At 36.2% G+C, this 27464-nt stretch overlaps 1 long non-coding RNA gene across 2 annotated transcripts; it reads right to left on the bottom strand.

Moving 5' to 3' along the window:
- Positions 1-18961: 18961 nt before the first annotated feature.
- LOC128019206 (uncharacterized) lies at positions 18962-21023 on the bottom strand. Of its 2 annotated transcripts, XR_008185103.1 has the most exons (4): positions 20820-21023; positions 20319-20409; positions 19306-19435; positions 18962-19187 (listed from the first exon to the last, which is right to left on the bottom strand). It is a non-coding gene; the product is annotated as an uncharacterized LOC128019206 (long non-coding RNA). The 2 variants fall into 2 exon arrangements; XR_008185102.1 differs by having other exon boundaries at positions 20319-21023.
- Positions 21024-27464: the final 6441 nt, after the last annotated feature.

Below are 27464 nucleotides of genomic sequence, written 5' to 3'. Positions count from 1 at the left end.
GTTTTACAGATTTATAGTGATTACCATTTTTTGGAAGCCTTACTTGACAAATGTTGTGAAAAGCCCACATGAATGTGCAGCTTTCAGGGAAAAACCAGTCCCACTGCCCCTTCTCATGTGAATTGTGATCTCAGAGATGCCAGCTATGACAAATGTTTTTCATTATCCATCACATGGTTAACAATTTCATGTTTTATTTTGTATTATTATGATACTTTGCTGAATACTTATATGTAATACGTTAAGTTTTAGTTAAAAGCACATTCTGCGGAATATTGTATTTGTATCCTTAAATGCAATGTGCTTGACCTTGTACGCAAATAATTACAAAGTGTCAACACACACTACAGCATAGTGAATGGCTTGAGCTTGCATGAAGTTCATAATCGAAACAATACGAATTATGCAACATTTAGTCTCATAACAATCACATGTGGGGAGCTACAATCAAAGATTATTAGATTATTATATGTTTTATAAGCAATACTATTTCAGTATTTATGCTTCAAAATATAATGTTTAATTAATTGTGTTACTTGTTGATTCTTTGTAATTATTTGAAAACTGCCTGTGGACAAGCTTTACTTCCACATGTGACTGAAAAAGCTGGACCCATCCATCAAAGCAATTAAAGTTCCATCAGCACTTTATTTTACAGTCCTGTTCCTCATGTACATACTATGTACTTATTATAGTAAATACAATAACTATGTAATAACTAGAAACTAACCCTGAACCTACCCCTAAACCTAACCCTACCCCATGTAGTTACCTTGTTACCAGAACTTTCTTAGATAAATACACTGTAAGTTCACTATAACTACATGTTAGTACACGTACTGTAAAATAAAGTGCAACCGATGTTTTTCATTCTAGATGAACGATGGTCATCAATTGGTGTCAGTAAGCACAGTGAATCCAATTTCCGGCAATGTTTCCAAAAGAGAACACATATTTCCATTACAACTATATGCAGAAGGGGTTAGAGTTTAGGAGGAAGGAATACAATGTACTTGGATGCTTTTTTATTCTAAAACTTAACTTAACTTAATCCAGATCTGTGTCCAGTTATCACAATGATCGATATATTTGATGATGTTTATTTTAATTACAGGATTCTGACTTCATGTGAAGATATATCTGCATGCACTGGTTATTCTTGCGCTTTTAAACTTTCTGATGAACAAGTATTATTGTTTTTCAGTAGAAAACATCAGTGTTAATGTGGGAGAAGATGCTGACATGACCTTGTTAGAGCATCACAAGGAACTTTAACCTTTTCAGACAAATCACCTGACTTGAATATTATTAAACCACCGTGGATAGTTTTAGAGAGAAGAGTAAGAAGTCGATTCCCTGCTTCAACATCTCTGGAAAATGTTCTGGTAGGCAAGTGAATCTAGTCTGAGCTGTATTAAAGGTCAACTCTAAATAAACCCTAAATAAGGTGTTCCTATTACTTTGTCCAACCCCTGTATATTCCCACAAGTGTTTGTTTTACTGAATTTTAATTATGACACAAACATACATTAACAAGGAACCATAGCTAAAAGAAAATGTTCAACCCTCCCTTTGAGTAATAGGATGAAGGTGAGGCTCCAATTTGTCCAGATATGGACTCCGGACCTCATAAAACTGTCCTGTTTTCTGATGTAAAACATGTAAGATCAAATATCGTCCCATGTTTCTTCATCAATATCGGTTGCTTATAACTCTTCTTTCCATTTAGTTTTAACTGTCTGTGTATCAACAGAAGACATTGGACATGTAGAACTATAAACCTACTCAGAGATATGTTCCTGAAGTTACCTTGGGGTGAAATCAGAGTTGTTTGATATTGGGGTAAATGAGAAGTCAATTTAGATAAAATAAGGATACAATCTCTAACCAAGTAGATGAAAAATAATTTCTAACTCACTCTGCAATGTACCTTAGGTGAGAACTTCTATGATGTATCTTAATATTTGGAAAATCGAACCCACCCATTGAACTTGGCTGATAAAGTATTGAAGTTTTTAATCTAGGGTTACGTTTACTCTATATAAAGGAACTTAGGCAATTATTCAGGCCCTTTAATACTCTATTTGAGAACAGTATCAGAACCATCTGAATAGGATATAATAATCTGGACAACATAATCAGTTTCACAAGTGTTATCTGACCTACAGTAGCCAAGACACTGGCAAAGAATTCCATCATTCTAAATCCTGCCATATCCTGCCAAACATGCAGGGAGAACTGTTATTTCTCTTTTCTCCTGCAGGCAACTGCATGCCTAACCCCCCATTTCTTGATAACCATGGCAGAATAATCATTGTAGAATGCAATTCTTGGTCTTTTATCTTGCCAGGATCCGTGCCAACATCAACATTCCTCCTCACAGATCTGCATGTTCGCGTCATCCATATTAGCATCCTTTTCTCTGCCGCTCTTAGCAGAACTTTTTAGCACAATCTTCTTAGCTTTAGGCAGTTTTAGGATCTTTTTGAAAGATACTGATCTATAAACATGGCACAATAGCCACCTAAGCGTGTTGAGTAATTTTCTGGTTGAAAATATAACTTATCCGAATATTTGAACTAATGCCACGGGAACTTTTGCCAAAGATGTGTCTACTCACGGGCCAGAGTTGAGAACCCTTGCTATATGAGGTACTGTAAGTCACAATGGGAACCTGATGTTGGCACTGATTTTAAACACTGATATTGAAACAATTATTAAACCATTCATAAAAAGTTACGAAACCATTGTATTGCCTAACAAAGGCAAAATCAAAACATATAAATTGCTTGAGGAAACTTGTAAGTAGTGTAACGGTGCCACAACCTGACATTTTTGAAAAATAACCTTGTTCTCAGAATACAGATCAACTTATTGGTTAATGCCAAAATATCATGAGATTTATAATTACAATTATTTATTTGAATCTACTGAAAGGCCGAAAGCCCACACTGTGAGGTCCACACAACTCAAACAGCACTAGCATTTTGCTGTAATCACCACTTTTGGAGCGCTATAACTACTGCCTTACTTTGTTAGTCATTAACATCAGGTGCTGGTCATCACTTCTGTGATGGCATAAAGGAATTGCTTTTTTTCCTTCAACGTGACAAGCCATATTTGGTCACCGACCTCAGTGTTGCTTTGATCCTAATATGTGTAAATGTCCACACCTGTTCCCAGATCACAGCCTGATGAAAGTCGATGTTTTTCGAACAGATGTTTTCAAGCTTGACATGTTGTTACCGTAGTGTGCGGGAAGCCGTTTTCTCATGAAAAAGAATGACCGCTTTATTACTGTACCTGATGAATAGTCAGAATTTCCATAAGATCAAACGCTATAATCTTGCTCTATTTATTTATTATTTGATGAACAAAGCCAACTCTCAATTCATTATCTCAGAAGATTATGAACGTTGTAATCTTTCTAAAACAGCTGTTTTTAAGTGTTTTATGCTTTCAGTAATAAATAAGCAAACAAATAATTTCAGATTTCCGTGAGGGTGTGTGTATATATTTGTCCTATACTAAGCTTTTGTTGTCCTAATGGATTCTATAGTAAGAAAAAACAGAAAGAAAGAAAGCCAGCACACAATAAAATACAGTTGGATCTGAACACAAACATCGATATTAACAAACACCCCCACACTTCTGGTGTTTATTAACAGAACTGTTTGCATTCTTGTGCACAATGACAGACAAACCAAAAATAGTTTGCATGAAAAGGAGGTCTGGACCAATAGGGAAAATGGCTTTTATAGTGTGTTTGTGTCCTCAGTGAACCTGTGTGAAGCAGATGTGGATCAGTCACAGCCATGGTCATGTCACTTTACACAATCATCAGCTACAGTTTGATCCAAACAGATGCTGTGTTTTCAGCCCAAGGATTAAATAAGAAATACATTAATAAATAAAGGTATTTAATGTGTATATCTGTTCATAATTGGTTAATTAATGATAATTGTTGCGGTTAAGGTCACCTTTGCTATTGTTTATACAATTGTAAGTAATTTTTTGTGCTATTGCAATTAATGGTAACAAATCGACTTCTAGATGAGAGATAAGCTGTTACTTTATAAACAATTTCATGTGCAATTTGGGTTCTGAGGGTGATAAAACATTAAAATAAATCTGTCAAATCAAAACCAAATTAGATCAAATAAAAAACCAATGTGTTTATGATTACGATATTAAATTAAAAAAATTATATGATAGAAAATTGACAACCAGTTTGCAATATAAAGGATACCCCAAGACGAAGGTCGGCCATCGGACAGAGTCGAGGCATCAGCGAGTGTCCGTTTGTTTGGTGCGTTCAACCCCTTATGAAAATTAAAGTGTAATAAACTTTTCTCTTTTTTTTTTTGGTGTGATTTGTATAACCACAGTTTTACCATCAATACCATTATTAAATTATGGTTAGTGTAGCTAAACCATGATTCATTTGTGGTAACCATCACAATATCAATGCCTAAACATAATGCCTAATGGATTTTCCCACGGTGCTGAGGGCCCTGAAGGTCCCCGCCCCCGAGCCGCTACAGTCTGCCAGCATTCAGTCGCTATCGCTGAAGACTGTCCTGTTTCTAGCACTGGTATCAGTAAAGCAAATATGGGACCTGCAGGCATTCTCTGTTAGCCCTGCCTGCCTGGAATTCATGCTTAACGACACTAAGTCGTCCTGAAATCAAGTCACAGTTACATAGCTAAGGTGCTCTCTACTATGTTCAGAGCACAGATCATTATGGAAGAGGACAGTGAGCTATCTCTGTTCTGCTCATTACAAATAACCTGCTTATAAGAAACATAATCTTATTCGAAAGTAGCGCTAAACAGGTTGCAGGTGCTCATAGTAGTCATGAATTCAGAAAGATTTAGTAACTCTGAATAGTAGTGCAGGAAACAGTCCAGGAAACAGAGTATTTTAGCAGTCGACCATTGCCGTGTTTTGTCTGCATGCTTGTATGAGAACCATAAATGTTCCAGATTTTTCCAGTTTCTCATGTGCAAGTGTTTTGTCAGAAAGCACAGAAATCATGGTGGATGGCCAATTCATGAGTTCACTCTTGCCTGTTTGTTGGGGAAATCATATTAAGGCAGATATTAGATATAGGTATCAGTTATACTGTTTAAGATATTTAGTTGATTACAAACAGGTTTTTAATACAACCTGGTCTCACAGAATTCCGTGAAATGTCCACGGGTCCTTAACTCAAAATCCGTGAAGCCATCACGGAATTGCCCCAAATTCCGTGACCCGGCCACGGATATTTCTCCAACGCAAGTCAATGACACTGACCTCCCGTGATCCACACACGGATACCCGTTTCAATGACGGAGTACAGAACTCGCTGAACGGACGTGCTTTCCCATTTGGAAACGCAACATTTGACGTATTTGTTTCTTTTCCAATATCAAATGCCATAATGACATTAACCAGACAGCTGTTGTAGTTATTGCATTGTCCTGTCATCATAAAAATTACGTTTGTTTCAGTTACAAAAGTCCCGTGATGGCACGGACCTCCACAACCTGACCTCACTCACTTGTTTAGGAACTTACAAGCTTTTCGTCGACACTGTTGCAATGGCATGTAATTAACTTGGCATTTTTTCTCGTCCTGTCATCATAAAATCCAGTTTGATGGCGTTTTACACACATTTTGGCTATAGTCAGAACTAAAATCTGTGATAGGAGCACGGAGTGAGTCTGTGCTTAGATCACGAATAACTCTAACGCAAGTCAATGACACTCATCTTCCGTGGTCCGTACACGGATCGTTTCAGTGATGGAGTACAGACCTCACTCAATGGACGTGCTATCTCATCTGGAAACGCAACATTTGAAGTATTTATTTTTTTCAACACCAAATACCATGACCAACCTGACTGTTATTGTAACTATTGCATTGTCCTGCCATCATACAGATTCACTTTGATTCTGTTAGCCTAACTAAAATCTGTGATACGAGCACGGAGTGAGTCTGTGCTGAGATCACGGATAACTCTAACGCAAGTCAATGACACTCATCTTCCGTGGTCCACACACGGAAACCCAGTCTCACGGCAGTTCGTGATTTTGTCACGTAATTTAATCTATTTATTCGTAGCAGGCACACGTTTATTTCCTTATTTTCATGATTGCAGCACGTTTTTTTTAAACTAATGCATTTCAACTGGAGGCATCTTTCGTGCATCAGCACAATATTTTCTGATTAATTATTATTATTATTATTTAATTTTTCACAGGACAACAGAAGAAACTCACTGAAACTTGAAAAAAAAATCGGAGCTTAACTTACTGTACAAAACTGAGCAACATACTGTATTGCTGGTGACAAAAACACATTAAAACTTTTTTAGCTGTAAAATGTGCAATGGTTCTTTTTTTACTTTTCATTGATTTTTATTTTTTTCATAGGCCTAGATTTATTTATTTTTTTTTATTACAGAATTCAATATCAAGTCCTTGACACATAACTGTAACACATTTTCACATTAAGAAACAATTTAGTTTAAATAAAAAGAACAAAAAATATCTAAAAATAAATAAATTATTTATTAGCGATAGGCCTACAGATTTTTTTTTTTATTATTTTTTTTTTATTTTTTTACTTTAGACTCTAAAGTTAAAAGTTTTTATTAAGGCTATTGTAAAGGCTTCTTAAAATGATGTCGCTGATGAGCCTCTGATCGCTGTCAGATTCTGTGATATGAATGTCCGCTAATGGGTTTAGAATGAGCCCCGCTCGGCCCGTGTTCTGGCTTACTGTAATATTTCACCTGTAATAAGACCGAAATAATATAATTAAAATAAAGAAACATGATAACATGATAACATCTAAATAAATGTTGATAGATTTAGCGTTATAGTTTTAAAAATATTAATAAACAGCAAATCAACACAGAAAGACCTAAATAATAATAATACATAATTAATAAACAGCGCCGCCCCTCCCACTACGCGCATCACGCGCTGTGCGTCAACCCCAAAGCGTCAAAAACTGAAGCGTGGTCAAGCGCCTCTAGCGTCACTGACATGAGATGTTTATCGCTTTGAAATCACGTTCAAGAAGTCTCATTCAGCACACATCGCGATACTTCCCATCAGTTTGCAAGAGCCGCAGGTTGGGTGAGTTATACAGTCTATGGTGAGTAGTAGTAAATATGCTCTTTTAATGCCTGTCCTAAAACGTATTCTGTCTTCTTTATTAATCAGATGAGCGCCATATGTTTACTCTCTGTATTACATCGGTCATCCGAGGCTGTCTTTGAGTTTCATTGTGTTTAACTAAATGAACACAGCTGCTAACTGGTTAAACTCTATCGGTCACGTGACGTGACGTGACGTGACGTGCCACAGACCTGGGATCCGTTTTATATTAATTTCAGGTTCAAAGATGTAAGTTGTATTTGTAGTAAAATCATGGTAACCACGACACCTACAAAAGTAGGTAAAACCCAGTAAACAAGACATTTACCATGTTTTTTTTTTGTTTTTTTTTTTACCACAGTAACTGTAGCTTTACTGTAGTATAGTAATAGCACATTAATCACCAAATTAACTATAGTTGTACCACTGTAATGGTAGTGTTTTAATGTGCTTTTATATGACTTATTTCACAGTAATCACATTTACTGTACCATGCTTGTAATACCTTTTTAATGTAAAAAAAAAAAAAAAAACATTTTCCCCATCTTGCAGTTCAATTCATATTTGTTTATATCTTAAATATTTTGCTCACAGATCACTATTAACATTCTGTATATAATTCTGTTTTATTTTCTTTCCCCTTGTATTAATTTTTTAGCTGAAAAGACGTAAAGTAAGCAGTCACCCCAGTGGTGTTTGTGGAGAGGTATTCCTTCAGAAATGGAGAAGACAGAAAGCTGCAGAGGCAGGTTGGTCTGTGATAGTTTGTCCCTTTTATCAAACATTCCTGTTGTTATCATTTGCACAGCATTTTGTTGTTTCTTAAACTGTTGTACGGTCCAAATACCCACACTTGCCATCTTTGCACATTTCCTTTATTTGGCCCAAGTGAGCATGAAGATCACAATGTGTGTCGATCTTAGCATGACAAAGTTCGTTTCAACTTTGTATTTTAAAAGAAACTTCTAAATGTCTTTTCAATAGTCCCTAATAATACATTTTAATGCGCTTTTCTAGAACCCAAAGCGCTAAAATTAGCGCCCTATTAACCCTATTAAAGATGACAATTTATTTTGTGGTGCTTCTAATTAAGTGATAAAAAGAAGTTACAAATGATGTACAAAATAAATATACTTTTCTGTGCACCAAGAAAACATGCAACACTTTGTTTTACTACTAAATTAGTCTCAATTTCTAATTATTATAATTAATATTTCACAAACATTGGAAAGTTGCGTGACCTCCTGTGAGATCTCTGCAAAAAGTCTCACATTAATTCCAAAACATGATGCATGATGGGATACACTAAGCGTTGTATAGCGCTCCGGAGCAGTATTGGAGAGGTTTAGTGTGTGTTAAGGACACCGTGCTTTGGCATTATTAAGACCGGGGACAGTCTCATAGTCACGTACACACACTCTCAAGTGAATAAGACCTCAAGTGTGGGTAACTGGAAAGGGGAAAAGTCTTTAAAATGATCCCTAAATACAGTCGCACTCCAAAGTCTTAATAATTCACTAATTCAATTTAACACTTGTATGATATTGTACAAGCCCCTGGACAATCTCATCTGACACTATCACAATATTGGAAAATCAGTTGCCCCACACAGTCAGAAAGTTTATATTGTTCATTGGCTTCTCATTAAATTACTTCAAATAAGCCCCATCAGTTCATGTTCCCACTATACGTGATCTCCATGACTAGATATTGCTATTAATGACTTGCTTTTAATAATGGATGCATTTAACATTTAATTATACAGCATCTTTGCCGATTATGCTTTCATGGTCTAAAAAAAACACAGTAATGTTGCATTTAATTACATAATATTTCTATCCTTTCTGTCTTACAGGATTGTTTCCAGATAACACTGTAGTTCTCCGTCATGCACAAGGATTCACCTCTTTAACCCCCCCCCCCCCACACACACACAGAGAGAAATGGTTCCTGGATCAGTGACTCAAGACTTTGCAGTGGTTTGATTTCTGCAGAAAATGTAACTTTGTTTTAATTAACCTTATAATGAATACATTGTGACCTTCCAGCAACCCATATACTGTACTGTATACAGAACCAGTGATGACAACAATAGTTAAAAAATAGCATTTATCATATTGATAAAGCATTGTGTTCTCTTTGTCAAGCTTCATACAGTAAACTTTACTTCTGGTGCTTTTATCATAAAAAAGCTTCAGTTCTCATCAGGAGTTTAAGTAAAGCACATATTCATGCACAGCAATCCCCTAGTTCCAGTCATGAAGTGAATGATGTTATTGTTAAAGTTATATTTCTGCATTTTTATGTAGCAGGTGTTTGTTTTCCTGAACACTTTATCTTTCTTCCATTGTTCGGACAATCAGTGTTTACGTGATGCTCTGCTGATTGAGTTTTATAGATGATATTGCACACTTGACATGCATGTCTTCATGATGTTTTTTTGTGAGTTTGAAACATTAAGTGTTGTATCACTTTTTGGTCAATAGAATCTTTTAAGAAAATGTATATTTTTACGGTGTTCTCTGAAAGATATATACCATATTTATAATGTTTTGTTTTTTAATAAAATAATTTGCACACTGAAAAATGTTAACGTTTACAACATAACTGCCTTTTTTTTCTTCATAGTTTTATTCTTTAAAAACGAGCTTGGTGACAGTGCAGTAATATGCGCACTTTGTCTTTAAATGAGTTTGACATATCTATAAATACTGGAAAACTCTTACAAAATTATGTATGTTCATTATGCTTTATTTCAGTTTTTATAACTAGAGATTAATTGGTAAAGCAAGGCAAATCACAGAAACAAATTTAAATAATTTAATAACTTAATAATTTCACTCTTTACTTTTTATTAGTAAATGCTCTTGTCTTTGGTCAGGAAAAAAATTATCTTTTAAATTGAATGAAATGAATCTATTGGTTAGATAAGATACAACTGTGACTGTGCAGTTCACATCACGTGTTGTACACACACATGTACACATCGATATTGCCAAATTGTTGTCAAGCTGAATAACAATAATTTCTGTATTTGCATTATTGTTGGAAGAAGGTGTAGACGTTAATAAAACACTATCTAATAGGTGGCAAATTTAATTTATTGTTAACCAATCTATCCCTTTAGCCGAAAAACGGAAAACAGCGTTCATGAATGACAATAAATGGTGGGGGCGGTCCAAGATGGCGCACTGACAAGACGTGTTTGCTACGGTTTGCTAGAGCTCGGCGAACTCATGTTTAATTTGATTTGTAGTGCAGTATTTAAGACTCCTTCAGTTGTACTTAGTATAACTACGATTGCTACGACAACCGAAATGATTGAAAATGGGAAAATCTGAAAAAAGGAAAAGCAAAAACATGAATGGCAAAACTCATTCTGCAAAAGCAACATTGCAGCAAACCTCGAACACGGTTTCGAACAACAACCTACACGACTATCTTGAGTCAGGCATGGATCCTACAGATGTCATGCTTGTGGAAGAAGTTTTTCCTCCGCTCCCTGAAACCCCATGCAAGTCTCCGGCTGTTAAACAACGCAAGGTAGAGAAATCGGACATAAGTTTTCTGACGCAATTTCGCGAGCTCTCAGATCTGATTAATAACAGATCGGATGCACTTGAAAAAATGGTGAAAGAAAATGCGAAAGTAATCACAAGTGTAAAAGATGCTGTAAATGAAAACACTAAACAGATAGCTGACGTGAAGAAAGCCGTTGAATTTGTGAGTGGCGAAATTGTTGATGTTAAAGTCCGAATCGATACAATGGAGCTGCAAGTAAAGAAGATTGATATCCAAACATCTGAGCAAGAAAAGCGTCTCTCACATCTCGAAGGATACACGCGCCGCTGGAATCTCAGAATTTACGGGATGCAGGAAAGGGAGAGGGAGGATGTTCGTGAACGAGTCATCCAGGTATGCCAACAGTTACTACCAGACGCTAAAGATAAACTTTCGTTTGTTGTTGATACTGTACATCGACTTGGTCATAAACGGCCCGCTGGCGACAAACCAAGAGGAATCATCTTTCAATTCACATCTCGCTTCTACCGGGATGCAGTTTGGCGGGCAGCGAAGGATTCGTCGTTCCTCAGAAGCAACAACCTGAAAATCGCTGAAGATTTATCTCCGTTTGACAGAGAAAAAAGAAATAAACTATGGCCTCTCGTGGAAAAAGCACGCCGTGAAAACAAACGGGCTTTTTTTGTCGGTGGTCGAGCTTTTGTGGATGGCACTGAGATATTTCCACCTGCTTGAAATCTGAAGTAGACCTACTATCTATCAGACATCAGCAACGTGGGATAAAAAATAAATAAATTTATAGTACCTTGGTAAACGAAGTTCAACCATGGCTGCATTTAGCTAATCAGAACTTTAATTTGTATGTTAAGTTTGGATTCAGATTTGGACGAGTGTTTTTGCTTATTGTTTAATGTTGCCCACTCGTTTGGTTTTTTTTTGCACTGCATCAATAAGACTTTTTCTTTTGTTCTGGAGTTTGCTGTGCTCATCTTTGCACAGTTGTCTAAACAAGTGTGTTTGGCACATTACCTGTGTCTTATTTGTTAAAAGGTTTCATTTAAAGTTACTTATTTTTTATTTTTTCTCTTTCTCTCTTTTTCTTTTTGATATGGCTCTATCTATTCTTTCTCTTAATGTTAGAGGGCTACGAAATTCTTTAAAGCGTAAAGCTATTTTTTTATACCTTAAACAATTTAATACTGATTTCTACTTTTTGCAAGAATGTCATTCACTCAGAGAAGATCGAAATCTCTGGAGATCACAATGGGGTTTGGACATGTGGATGTCCCATGGATCTTCAAGTTCAGCTGGTGTTTGTATTTTACTTCATGGTTTCAAGGGGAAAGTTTTGTCTGTTGACTGTGACCCGAATGGCCGATATGTTTGTCTTTTAATTGAAATTTCTAATAGGAAGATTATTATCACCAATGTTTATGGAACTAATCAACAAAAAGAAAACGAGATATTTTTTAGTCAACTAGAAAAACATATTCTTTTATTGTTAAATAACCACCCCAATTCTTATCTAATCTTTGGAGGAGACTTCAATATGGTTGTAGATAATAACATTGATAGATGGCCCCCAAAATCAAATAATTCTAATTCTTATTTAAAGATGTTCATGCAGAGGTTTTCTTTGGTGGATAGCTGGAGAGAAACTCACCCCTCTCAAAAATCATTTACATGGAGTAATAATTCATTATCACTGCAATCCCGTATTGATCTTTTTTTGACTTCTAAAGAACTTGTTAATGTGTCAACTGATATTATACCTTCACCCTTGTCTGACCATAAGAGCATTACTATTTACATTCCTCTGTTTAATATTAATTTAAAAAGAAACTCCTGCTATTGGAAACTTAATAATTCAGTACTCACTCATGACGAAGTTAAAGACAAAGTTAATTATATTATTTCAAGTTTTTGGGCCAAAGCAAAAGGTGAAAATAAATATGGTATTAATTGGGAGCTAGCCAAATATGAGATCTCTAAATTTCTACGTAAATTTAGTAGCAATCTGGCAAAGAAGAGCAGGCATAATGAAAATGAGGTCATCTCTAAAATAGGCAACCTTCTATGTAAAAATATGGACAACATCACTATCTCTGAAAAATCTGAACTTGCAGATTTACAACATCAACTAGACAATATTTATAAGTATAAAGCTGAGGGAGCATATATTCGTTCTCGAAGAAAGTGGCTTGAGGAAGGGGAACAAAGCTCTGCTTATGTTTTTAGATTAGAAAGAGAACAATCTAAAAGTAATAATATAAATAAACTTATAATTAATGGGGCAGTAAATGAGAATCAAAAAATCATTGGGCAATATTGTGCTTCTTTTTATAGTGATTTGTATACATCCAAACTGTGCCAACAAGATGTGGATACTTTTTTTGAGTCCATTCAGAATGTACCAAAATTAGATCAGATTGATAAAAAAATTTGTGATGCCCCTATCACCCTTGAAGACACTATTGATGCAATTAAGTCATTAAAAAATAAGAAATCCCCTGGTACTGATGGACTCACCTCAGAATTTTATAAGTTATTTAGTGATAAATTGGCGCCATTTTTATTAGAGGTTTTTAGAGAAAGCTCAGTTAAAACTTCACTTCCTCCCACTTTATGTCAAGGAGTAATAACCTTAATCCCCAAACCAAATAAAGATCCCCTCATAATAGATAATTGGCGCCCTATTACTTTACTAAATAATGATTATAAAATAATAGCTTTAATTTTGGCCAAAAGACTTAAATCTGTTCTTAATTCAGTTATAGATGAAACACAATCAGGATTTCTGCCTAATAGACATATCTCTAACAATATACGTTTAGTTCTAGATATATTAGATTACTCACATTTACTTCCAAAAGAAAGTTTTATGTTATTTTTAGACTATTATAAGGCATTTGATACGCTAGAGCATGGGTTTTTATTTCAAGCACTACATCGTATCGGATTTGGTGATCATTTATGTAATATGGTGAAAATGCTGTATACGAATAGCAATAGCTCGATTAAATTAGGCAATAATACCTCTCCCAGATTCTTCTTAAAGCGTGGGGTACGACAAGGATGCCCTGTCTCTCCTTATCTTTTTATAATAGCAACACAATTTCTAAGTCTATATATTAAAGAAAGCCCTTTAAAGGGAATTGGGATTGAAAACTCAGAGATAATTATTAGTCAATTAGCGGACGACACCGTCCTGTTTTTGGAAGACTCTCTCCAAATTCCTATAGCACTGACTGCTCTCCAGCTTTTCTCCAAAGCCTCAGGTTTACAACTCAATCTTAACAAATGTGAACTATTACCAGTTAAAAATACAATGACTTCTTCAATTGATGGTATTCCTGTCAAGGATTGTGTAACATACTTGGGCATAAAAATAACAAAAAATATGAGATGCTCTGCAAACTTCGATCCAATCATTACCAAAACAAAGAAAAGATTTAACTGCTGGCTGCAGAGAGACCTGTCTTAAAAAGGCAGAGGGTTGCTTGTGAAGGCAGAAGGTTTATCTCGCCTTATTTACGCCGCTCAGTCATTGTGTGTAGATAAGTCTATCTGTAAAACAGTAGATGCAATGTTTTATAATTTCTTATGGAAAAATAAACCGCATTATTTGAAGAAGTCAGTGGTAATAAATTCTCAGAACAAAGGTGGCTTAAATTTTATTGATTTTAATATTTTAAATAATTCAATTAAGATAACTTGGCTTAGTCGTTTTTTAAAAAATCCAACCTCTGTTTGGAATATTTTCCCCCAGTTAGTTTTTTCACAGCTTGGTGGAGCAAAATTTGTTTTAATGTGCAACTATGACATTCCAAAACTACCTGTCAAACTGTCACAGTTTCACCAGCAAATTCTTCTTGCATGGACACTTATTTACAAACACAACTTCTCTCCCCACCGCTGTTATATATGGAATAACAAGAATATTTTATTTAAAAGAAAATCGATATTTTACAAACACTGGTTCAGCAATGGCCTGATATTTGTTGGCCAACTTTTTGATAAAGATGGTATGCTCTTTAGATATTCAGAATTTCTGTCGACCTATAATATTCCAGTGACACCAAAGGAGTTTGCCACCGTTATGGATGCTATTCCATCTGGCCTTTGTATGCTTTTCAAAAATAATACCTTAATTTTGAGGTATGACCCATTACCTGAACCTGTTAAGACCCCAATTGGAGAGATATGTTTTACAGGAAAAAAAAGTCATTCTTATAAAGTTAGAGCCTTATTGGTTGAATCAATTGCCTGTACCCCTTCTGTTGTCTCCTATTGGAATAGTTTTTTTGACAATTTAAATTGGAAACCTATATGGTCTATGCAATATAAACTTTTTGTTACAAATAAAGTAAAAGAAATATCTTTTAAAATACTTCATAATATTTATCCTACCAAATATTTCCTTAAAAAAAGATTTGATACACATTTTGATTCTGACTGTGTTTTTTGTATAGATAAAACTGAGACCATTCTTCATTTATTCTGGATATGCAAATATACTCAGCAACTGTGGAAACATGTTGGCTTGTTTATCTCAAATGTGATCTTAAAAGGTTTCAATTTAAATTCCAAAATTGTTCTTTTTGGTTTTTTTGATGGAGATTCAGATGTTTGCCTCATTATAAACTTAATTTTGTACCTCTGTAGATTTTACATACATAAATGTAAATTTTCTAATTGTATACCAATATTTACTGTATTCTTACAAGAGATTAAGCAGTATTTAAAAACTATCTCTGCCTCTGTAAATAAAAAAGCAATTAGGACATATTCAATCTGTAAAAGCTATAAGCTTGTAAATGTACTCAATATGTAATTTATTTTGTGTAGTACCCTCTTCTACTTTGTTTATTTATTGACTCTATATTAATCTTTCCAAGCCTTTTTATTTATCCTTTATTTATTTTATTTATTTATTGATTTATTTTTTACTTGTAATTACTTTTTGTTTCATACCTATTTCTACTGATATAATAATTGTATTATATATTGATATGTTTTTTTGTATTCACGGTTCTGTTATACATAAAGTTCAATAAAAAAAAAAAAAAAAAAAAGACAATAAATGGTTAAGGAAGTGTGATGACGCTGCTCAGCTTTGATGTCATTGGCTGTGAATGTCCCTTGTCATCGCAGGACTGTCTGTGGTTGGATTATCTTTTAACCCATATTAAACAGCGGATCATGTTACAAAAGTATGTTTTGCTGCTTTTATCACATTAGTAAATATATTAAGTCAACATTGGGTGTTTCTATGTTGAGAAAAATCACCTTTTTACCGAGATCCTAACACTAACCCTAAGAATAACTTCAATGAACTACAAAAAACAGCGCCTAGTATTCCCTTTCCATAGATAGAACGATGGAGGCTTATGGGTAATGTCGTTTAAAAAGTTTTATTAACGAAATGAAATAAATAATATATTGAATGGTAAACTAGACATATAAATATGTTCACTGTGTAAACCACTATGATATATTTGAGAGGCATGGTGAAATTTAGTATTTTAGAGTATGCAATATGTAAAATGCCTTTATGCCACCTTTCCATTCATTTCTGAAAACTGTGCCCAACATTATTTTATCAGCATAGCATAAGTAGTAATCATGCTGATTTTCGCTTTGATATGTTAATTGGACTCTGATTTACAGCCTTTTGAAATGTACAGTTTTTGGCTCTTCCGGGGGGTGCTACTGGGCCCCTGGGGGTAGAAGGGCAGTAAAACCTACATATATGTATTCTCCTCATCATGGACAACAAACTGAGCTGAGTCACATTTATATCTGACAGTTTTCACAGTCCTCTGTTTTCTAATTCTTAAATTATTGCTATTATACCTTTTGACAGGACATTGTGAGGCCATCTGATGAAACATGGAAAAATTATAAAGAAATGTTTTGATAATAAAAATAATAGATTATTTATTTGATTTTTGAAGTAAACATCAATAAATATAATGGATGAACCTGCAACAACATGCCATTATCTATTCCCCACTGTAAAGCAGTAATCAAGGACAATGTATACACATTGTGATACTTCACTATTACACAAGGACAAATTAATTCATATATATATATATATATATATATATATATATATATATATATATATATATATATATATATATTACTAATAACTAATTAGCAAAAATCTGTGTAAAAATGTCCTCTCACCCCTGTCTCTTGCTTTTCATGTGCTGGACATCGGTAATGTGTGTGCTCTTGGTTTTAATGCAGTACAAGATCCACGTTGATCATTCCTCAAGTGTTTGTAACTATAAAGCCCATGGCACCATCTTGTAATGCAAAATAATTAATCTCGTAACTCCCTTTCTTTCACAAAACAATTGGCATTTGTTACTAAATATAAACAATAATAACTTTCAGGTGTACTGATGTCCCAGATGTCATTAATCTGATCAAATATTTTTATGTCTTAAGTAAAAAATAATCCCAATAATGATTATGTAGTTTTTCCAAGTCTAAAATAAACACATATGAGCCTACCTAAAATGATGTATTTAACAAGAATCTTCAGAACACAATATTCGTCATATTCATTTTATTGAAGCATAGACTATAAAGATGATAAAGTAGCATCAAGACAAATAAGATTCAAGGAAAATAATTATTCATAATCAAAAATACATTAACCTCATATATTAATCAGTTCACACAGATGAGTGATGAAATGTCCTTAAAAGTCACAGTCCCATCCAGTCAACTGTGATACAGATCATGTGATACATATAAGACATTTGATACTGTTTCAGAAAATAATGATTCCTTATCAACACATCTAAACTGGTTTCATCATGATCTTCTCTCGTGTCTGGAAACAGCTTTTGGTTGATATCCAGCACTGATGTGGTGTAGCTTGTTCTCAGCCAGAAGATTAGATTAGATTAGATTAGATTCAACTTTATTGTCATTATGCAGAGTACAAGTACAGAGCTAATGAAATGCAGTTAGCATCTAACCAGAAGTGCAAGAATATAGTGTTTTATATACATAAAAGTGCAGAGTAAATAAAGCTATGATATACAGAATTTACAGTGGAGTTGCTATATACAGTATTGATCAGATTATATACAGAATATAAATATGAATTTAATGTAGGGATTGTATGTACATTATGAACAGAGCAAAGAAGAATTATATATACATTATGAATAGCAGGAACTTGAGAACAGTGGTAATAAATACAGTTGAATGAGTGTGCAAAAGTATAGTTTAACAATTTATTATATGCAAAATAATAGTAGTGCAATTATATTTATTGTAGAAATAGTTTACTGTGCTTGTACAGTAACAGCTTTAGACAGTTTATAGTGTAATGGATTTAACCATGTGCAGTCTGTGCAAAATATGAGTAGTGCAATACATGTATGTAAAGTACTGTGACCAGTGCAGTAAAAGAGCAGGTACTAGTTCGAGAGCGTAGGCTCCTGTAACTCCTGCCGGATGGAAAAGTCCATGGTTAGGGTGAGAGGCATCCTTGATGATGTTTCTTGCCCTACCCAGACAGCGCTTCTGATAAATGTTCTCTATGGAGGTTAACTGGGTGCAAGTAAGATCTCCCAGTCCTAAGATCCCAGACCTGGTCAAAGTGAAACAAACAATCCAGATGAAGTTGTTTAATGGACATAGAGCTCATCTTATGTTCTGTGTGATTTTAGCAGGGTGAGTAACTATGACCCTTGTAGTACTGTACACTTACCATTCTTCAAGCTGTTTTAAGATCTTTTGAGAAGCTTTTTCTCTGAAGACAATTTACCACATCCTCTTCTTTCACTCCTTTCAAGAGCATCACTTGGTCAAAACCCCTCATTTGGTTGATGAGATCATCTGTACAAAGTAAAATTGTTAAAATACTGCAATAAACAATTTCATTATGCAAGAATTTAGAAAAAGTTACAGAGGCAAAGGACTTGCTCATGAGACTCCATTAGCATGTGTACTTCTCAGAGACTCTAGAATTCATCTTTTGTTGCAGTAAATGTGTTTTCTTCCTCTAGAGTCTTTCTCCAGAGCTAATGACTTCTCTCACAAATGTGTTTTAGTCTGTGCAGTGTAAGGCTTTGCTCAAACCAATCAACTATCAATTCACAATTTATAACACAACATTCACAAAACAGTGAGATAATGTCAATTGGTGTTTATATCAATTAAACCACTTTTATGACACTTGTATGCTTTTAAGAATAACAGGTGGTGTTTTTTAAAAACTTTAGATTAAAAATGTTCCAGTCAAACTTTGCTAACATGCTATAATTATTATAGCTGTATCAAATAAAATAAAATAAATATAAAAACATTGGAAAGAATAATTACAGCTGACATGACCAGTCCTGTGAGAGATCATCATAAAGTCCTGTAACACAGCATTGCTTCAACACACACAAAACAGAGGACTTCTGTTTGCTTGAGCACAAGATGACCATCTTCATTCCTCATCCTGAGCAAATCATTTCCTTGGTCTTCCTTCTCTTCTGTGAAACAAGATAATCTTACTCTGTGTGCAATGAGCAATATTTCTCATTAAACATATAATTAAGTTAATTTAAAGTAAGATTCAGACCAGAGCATTTGATGAGTAAACAAATGTACCTGGGAAGAGCTGATCGTGGCAAGAGTCGCTGAGACTCAGTAATAGCTCTTTTAGTTTTTAGGAAGGTTTGTGAGGGTTGGCTCCCCAAAAACTTCTGAAAAAGAAGAACAGCATTATCTGCAAACAATCCTGTAAGACAGAAAGAAAGGAAATATTATTTCATTACATGCAACTTATACATTACTATATACTTTAACTTATACATTACTTACATACATTATTTTTTAGACCATGAAAGCATTAGTGAATTATTAAGACTTTGATGTGCGACTGTATTTAGGGATCATTTTAAAGACTTTTCCCCTTTTCAGATACCCACACTTGAGGTCTTATTCACTTGAGAGTGTGTGTACGTGACTATGAGACTGTCCCCGGTCTTAATAATGCCAAAGCACAGTGTCCTTAACTCACACTAAACCTCTCCAATACTGCTCCGGAGCGCTATACAACGCTTAGTGTATCCCATCATGCATCATGTTTTGGAATTAATGTGAGACTTTTTGCAGGGGTTTAACAAGAGGTCACGCAACTTTCCAATGTTTGTGAAATATTAATTATAATAATTAGAAATTGAGACTAATTTAGTAGTAAAACAAAGTGTTGCATGTTTTCTTGGTGCACAGAAAAGTATATTTATTTTGTACATCATTTGTAACTTCTTTTTATCACTTAATTAGAAGCACCACAAAATAAATTGTCATCTTTAATAGGGTTAATAGGGCGCTAATTTTAGCGCTTTGGGTTCTAGAAAAGCGCATTAAAATGTATTATTAGGGACTATTGAAAAGACATTTAGAAGTTTCTTTTAAAATACAAAGTTGAAACGAACTTTGTCATGCTAAGATCGACACACATTGTGATCTTCATGCTCACTTGGGCCAAATAAAGGAAATGTGCAAAGATGGCAAGTGTGGGTATTTGGACCGTACAACAGTTTAAGAAACAACAAAATGCTGTGCAAATGATAACAACAGGAATGTTTGATAAAAGGGACAAACTATCACAGACCAACCTGCCTCTGCAGCTTTCTGTCTTCTCCATTTCTGAAGGAATACCTCTCCACAAACACCACTGGGGTGACTGCTTACTTTACGTCTTTTCAGCTAAAAAATTAATACAAGGGGAAAGAAAATAAAACAGAATTATATACAGAATGTTAATAGTGATCTGTGAGCAAAATATTTAAGATATAAACAAATATGAATTGAACTGCAAGATGGGGAAAATGTTTTTTTTTTTTTTTTACATTAAAAAGGTATTACAAGCATGGTACAGTAAATGTGATTACTGTGAAATAAGTCATATAAAAGCACATTAAAACACTACCATTACAGTGGTACAACTATAGTTAATTTGGTGATTAATGTGCTATTACTATACTACAGTAAAGCTACAGTTACTGTGGTAAAAAAAAAAAAACAAAAAAAAAACATGGTAAATGTCTTGTTTACTGGGTTTTACCTACTTTTGTAGGTGTCATGGTTACCATGATTTTACTACAAATACAACTTACATCTTTGAACCTGAAATGAATATAAAACGGATCCCAGGTCTGTGGCACGTCACGTCACGTCACGTGACCGATAGAGTTTAACCAGTTAGCAGCTGTGTTCATTTAGTTAAACACAATGAAACTCAAAGACAGCCTCGGATGACCGATGTAATACAGAGAGTAAACATAAGGCGCTCATCTGATTAATAAAGAAGACAGAATACGTTTTAGGGCAGGCATTAAAATAGCATATTTACTACTACTCACCATAGACTGTATAACTCACCCAACCTGCGGCTCTTGCAAACTGATGGAAAGTATCGCGATGTGTGCTGAATGAGACTTCTTGAACGTGATTTCAAAGCGATAAACATCTCATGTCAGTGACGCTAGAGGCGCTTGACCACGCTTCAGTTTTTGACGCTTTGGGGTTGACGCACAGCGCGTGATGCGCGTAGTGGGAGGGGCGGCGCTGTTTATTAATTATGTATTATTATTATTTAGGTCTTTCTGTGTTGATTTGCTGTTTATTAATATTTTTAAAACTATAACGCTAAATCTATCAACATTTATTTAGATGTTATCATGTATTCATTCATTTCTTTATTTTAATTATATTATTTCGGTCTTATTACAGGTGAAATATTACAGTAAGCCAGAACACGGGCCGAGCGGGGCTCATTCTAAACCCATTAGCGGACATTCATATCACAGAATCTGACAGCGATCAGAGGCTCATCAGCGACATCATTTTTAAGAAGCCTTTACAATAGCCTTAATAAAAACTTTTAACTTTAGAGTCTAAAGTAAAAAAATAATAAATAAATAAAAAAAATAAATCTGTAGGCCTATCGCTAATAAATAATTTATTTATTTTTAGATATTTCTTGTTCTTTTTATTTAAACTAAATTGTTTCTTAATGTGAAAATGTGTTACAGTTATGTGTCAAGGACTTGATATTGAATTCTGTAATAAAAAAAAATTAAATCTAGGCCTATGAAAAAAATAAAAATCAATGAAAAAGTAAAAAAAGAACCATTGCGCATTTTACTGCTAAAAAAGTTTTAATGTGTTTTTGTCACCAGCAATACAGTATGTTGCTCAGTTTTGTACAGTAAGTTAAGCTCCGATTTTTTTTTTCAAGTTTCAGTGAGTTTCTTCTGTTGTCCTGTGAAAAATTAAATAATAATAATAATAATTAATCAGAAAATATTGTGCTGATGCACGAAAGATGCCTCCAGTTGAAATGCATTAGTTTAAAAAAACGTGCTGCAATCATGAAAATAAGGAAATAAACGTGTGCCTGCTACGAATAAATAGATTAAATTACGTGACAAAATCACGAACTGCCGTGAGACTGGGTTTCCGTGTGTGGACCACGGAAGATGAGTGTCATTGACTTGCGTTAGAGTTATCCGTGATCTCAGCACAGACTCACTCCGTGCTCGTATCACAGATTTTAGTTAGGCTAACAGAATCAAAGTGAATCTGTATGATGGCAGGACAATGCAATAGTTACAATAACAGTCAGGTTGGTCATGGTATTTGGTGTTGAAAAAAATAAATACTTAAAATGTTGCTTTTCCAGATGAGATAGCACGTCCATTGAGTGAGGTCTGTACTCCATCACTGAAACGATCCGTGTACGGACCACGGAAGATGAGTGTCATTGACTTGCGTTAGAGTTATTCGTGATCTAAGCACAGACTCACTCCGTGCTCCTATCACAGATTTTAGTTCTGACTATAGCCAAAATGTGTGTAAAACGCCATCAAACTGGATTTTATGATGACAGGACGAGAAAAAATGCCAAGTTAATTACATGCCATTGCAACAGTGTCGACGAAAAGCTTGTAAGTTCCTAAACAAGTGAGTGAGGTCAGGTTGTGGAGGTCCGTGCCATCACGGGACTTTTGTAACTGAAACAAACGTAATTTTTATGATGACAGGACAATGCAATAACTACAACAGCTGTCTGGTTAATGTCATTATGGCATTTGATATTGGAAAAGAAACAAATACTTCAAATGTTGCGTTTCCAAATGAGAAAGCACGTCCGTTCAGCGAGTTCTGTACTCCGTCATTGAAACGGGTATCCGTGTGTGGATCACGGGAGGTCAGTGTCATTGATTGCGTCGGAGAAATATCCGTGGCCGGGTCACGGAATTTGGGGCAATTCCGTGATGGCTTCACGGATTTTGAGTTAAGGACCCGTGGACATTTCACGGAATTCTGTGAGACCAGGTTGTTTTAATAAGATGTAACCCATTCATTGGTAACCACATAAACATTCACTGTGCTACCTGTGTTTCTCTCCTCCTGAATGTCAGATGAAATGGATGAAGAATTTCAATAAAAATAAAAATAAGTTGCATGTGCAAGATAAGATTCCATTGTAGAATAAAGAATATAGAATATACACTCATCCAAAGGATTATCAGGGAACACCATACTAATACTGTGTTTGACCCCCTTCACCTTCAGAACTACCTTAATTCTACGTTGCATTGATTCAACAAGGTGCTGAAAGCATTCTTTAGAACTGTTGGCCCATATTGATAGGATAGCATCTTGCAGTTGATGGAGATTTGTGGGATGCACACCCAGGGCATGAAGCTCCCATTCCACCACATCCTAAAGATGGTCTATTGGGTTGAGATCTGGTGACTGTGGGGGGCTGTGACGTCTCAGCCTAGCTGTGCGTGGGTGTGTGTGTGTGTGTGTTTGTGTTTTAGGTGCCGTCTGGAGGGGGTGTGGCTGGGGCTGAGTGCTGGCCGTAACAGATGGGGGCTCGTCCAAACCAATGCGTTAGTCACGTGTAGTTTTAATGATTTTCGTTTGAATAATTTGGGGAAATTTTGCGGGAGATGGACGTGAGAAGGCAACGAAACAGTTGTTCACATTTTTGATCCCTTAAAAAAGAAACAAAATATTTTTTTTTATTTACCTATGAATTTGTGAATTAGTAACTTTTGAATTAGAAATATGGCATCCATCGAAAGCTTTATTCAATCTCCGTTGGAGGCTTTGTTAAATGGGCTTTCTAAAGGACAATTGTGGGAACTTGTGGAACATTATGGTTGTGGAGATGTGGATAAACGGTTAAAAAAGAATGAGTTAAAAACAGTTTTGAAGGTAAAGTTGAGTGAGGGAGAAATGTTGTCCGTTGCAAATGAAGAGGTTATTGAGGAGTCGAAAGAATCGGTGGACCTTTTTTCAGGGTTATCTTTTGAAAAGCAAAAAGAGATCCTTAAGATGCAGCAAATGCATAGTCGAGAGATGGCTAATGTAGTTAAGGAATGTGAACTTGAATTGGAAAGGTTGAAAATGGACGATTTGCTTAAAAACCGCGAAATAGACTTATTGCAGCTCAAACATTTACAACAGCTGGAATCTGAGAAGCTGTCACGAGATTTTGAGTTGCAAGTGCAGCGGTTAAAGTTAACCAGTGAAGGTAAAATGTAATTTGAAGGAGTACCATCACAGGAAAGAGTATCACGTTCATTTGATGTGGTAGGGAATTTAAAATTGCTTCCTAAGTTTAATTAACGTGATCCCGATGTTTTTTTCTCGCTGTTTGAGAGTATTGCGGAGGAACGTAACTGGCCTATTGCTGATCGAGTAGTGATGCTTCAAAGTATAATTACCGGTAGAGCACAAGAGGCCTATATGGCGCTTACGGTGGAAGATCGAAAAGACTATGACAAGGTTAAGTCTACTATTCTGAGAGTGTAGGAGTTGGTTCCAGAAGCGTACCATCAGCGTTTTAGGAGTTGGCGAAGAGGAGAACGTCAGACTCATGTTGAAGTGGGGAGAGAGCTGACTGCGCATTTTGATCGGTGGTGCACTGCATCAAATGTGAGTACTTTTGAAGAGTTAAAAGATTTGACTTTGTTGGAGCAGTTTAGAAATATTGTCACTGATAACATTGCTACGTATATCAATGAAAATAAGCCCGGCAAGGTTGCTGAAGCCGCTGTATTAGCGGATGAATTCATTTTAACTCATAGGAGTGGGTTTGCTGATGCACGTGCAGGTGGTAGTGTTAGTTATAGAGATAATTTGTCTCAGAAACGCTCACGAAAATTTGATGTTGTGCCTCAGAGGTCGGTTAATTCTCTGCGGTAGTTTTGTTTACTCCATTGAAAGGACAAACTGATGAATTGAGTTGTGATTTCCCTGAGGTGTTTGTGTCCTGTGCCGTAACCCGTTCAATGAGTCGTAGCTTACCTGATCGTGTAGAGGTGCAAAAAGTTGAGGTGTCTAGGTTAGCCGGGATTTCTCCTATTACTCGTAGTGAGTTGGTAGCTGCACAGCAGAATGATTCTGTTTTAAAACCTTTGTTTGCTGTTGCAGTGCCCCCTGAGGAGGTGGAGAGCGTGGCAACCGGCTACTTTGTTCAGGAGGAGTTGCTGTTGAGGAAATGGAGTCATCAAAGTGAGGATTTAGACAGTAAGGCAATAATTCAGGTAGTGGTGCCGGATCAGTTTAAGGAGGTGGTGTTAAGGGCTGCCCATGGGGATGTTGCAGGCCATTTGGGCGTGAAAAAGACTTATCACCGTATTTTGTTGCAATATTATTGGCCTCTTCTTAAAAAGGATGTAGCAACATTTATTAAAACTTGCCACACTTGCCAGATGGTTGGTAAACCCAATCAGGTTTTAAAACCTGTGCCGTTGTGTCCGATTTCAGTAACAAGTCAACCTTTCGAACACATAATGATGAACTGTTTGGGACCGTTGCCTCCGTCTAAATCGGGTAACTCGTATTTGCTTACAGTTATGTGTCAAACAACTTGATATCCCGCGGCATATCCCTTGCGTAAGATCACCACTAAAGCTGTTGTTAAAGCTTTTACGCATTTCATTTCTATTTTTGGAATACCCAGGATTGTTCAGAGCGATCGAGGGACCAATGATCGAGGTTTTGAGGCAGCTTAGGGTGAAGCATAATCAGTCAAGTGCACGACATTCTCAGAGTCAAGGGGCATTGGAGCATTTCCATCAGTCTCTGAAGTCGCTGTTGCGCACATATTGTGTTGAACTGAATCGGGATTGGGAGGATGGGCTGCCTTGGCTAACGCTTGCTGCTAGGGAGGTGACACAGGAGAGTTTGGGTTTTAGTCCAAACGAATTGGTGTTTGGTCACACGGTGCGGGGACCACTTACAGTTTTGCAAGATGAGTTGAAGGGTGAGGAACCACATAAAAAATTGTCCGACTATGTTAGTGGGTTCCGGAGGCATTTGTTTCTTGCAGGACAGAAAGCGCAGAAACGTCTTGGGAAGGCGCAAATTAAAATGAAAAGATTGTTTGATCGCCATACGGAATGTCATGTTTTTAGTCCGGGCGATCAAGTATTAGGGTGTACTCACACTGCCAGTTTGAACCGTGCCCGAGTGCGTTTGACCACCAAAGCGCGGTTCGTTTGACTAGTGTGAGTGTTCCGAATCGTGCCCGGGCGCAGCTCGATTGGCCGGCCCTGGCCCGCTTGGAAGAGGTGGGCCAGGGCACGGTTCAGTTGGACTCGGGCGCGGTTTGCAAGCAGTGTGAGCGCTAACCGTGCCGGGGCACGGACAAGGACGCTTTGCATCACGGTTTTGCGACTCTCCAAAACCAACATGGCAGGGAAAGGGTCGCTTTGGTCTACGGCAGAGGTGCAAAACGCATAAAAAACTAAAAACTGCAAAGTCTTTGCTGCACTTCAGCTGGTATCTTGCAAACATCCTCATACGAGCAGCACGATTACGTGAAAATGTTCGCGCCACTAAGGCGACACATCTGTTTAACAACAGGCTTAGGACCAAACAACACAAAATTATCCACAAAGAAAACGATGCACTCCATTGTGTTCATAGAGCGCCGCTCTTCCTGTTTATTCCGAAACCGTCGCACCATAATGACGTAAGCGTGCTCCGGCACGAATGCTGAAACCCTATATGTGAGTGCAGGCCAGAGGGGGAGTGGGGAGGGGGGGACAATCGTACTCGGGTGTGAGTACACCCTTAGTGTTGCTGCCTTACCCAAGTAAACCAAATTTTCATGTCCTTATACCGTAGTACGGAGAGTTTCGGAACAGGATTATATCATTGCTACTCCTGATCGGAAAAAATGAAAGCAACTTTGTCATGCTAATCTGCTTAAACCATATTTCTCTCGTAGCGCTGAGGTAAACATAAGTCCTGTGTCTGTTGCCCCCAGAGTACTTGAGGACTCTCATTTGATGTGGGGGGGTGTGAAAGCACCTGGGAATAGTGAATTGTTACCACGTTTAAGAAATTCTGAAGCACTTGAGAATTTCGAGAGTTCGTTAAGTCATCTGTTTAGTGGCTGAATTTCCCAGGTTGTTTGGAGATGTGCCGTCGCGCACACATCTGATATATCATGATGTGGATGTTGGTGACGCGCCACCAATACGGCAGCGTTTTTATCGGCTTCCTCTTGAGAAACAGAAAATATTAGAATCTGAAGTTCAGTATATGCTGGATAATGGCATAGCCCAACATTCATTTTCTGGTTGGGCATCGCCTTGTTTGTTGGTAAAGAAATCAGATGGTACACACAGATGCTGTACTGATTATCGAAAGTTGAATAAAATAACTAAGCCTGATGCATTTATTCTTCCTCGTATGGAGGACTGCGTTGACCAAGTGGGTGCATCCAAGTT

Source organism: Carassius gibelio, chromosome A8 (assembly GCF_023724105.1).
Source record: "Carassius gibelio isolate Cgi1373 ecotype wild population from Czech Republic chromosome A8, carGib1.2-hapl.c, whole genome shotgun sequence".
Taxonomy (NCBI): domain Eukaryota; kingdom Metazoa; phylum Chordata; class Actinopteri; order Cypriniformes; family Cyprinidae; genus Carassius; species Carassius gibelio.
This window is presented reverse-complemented; position numbering and strand designations above follow the sequence as displayed.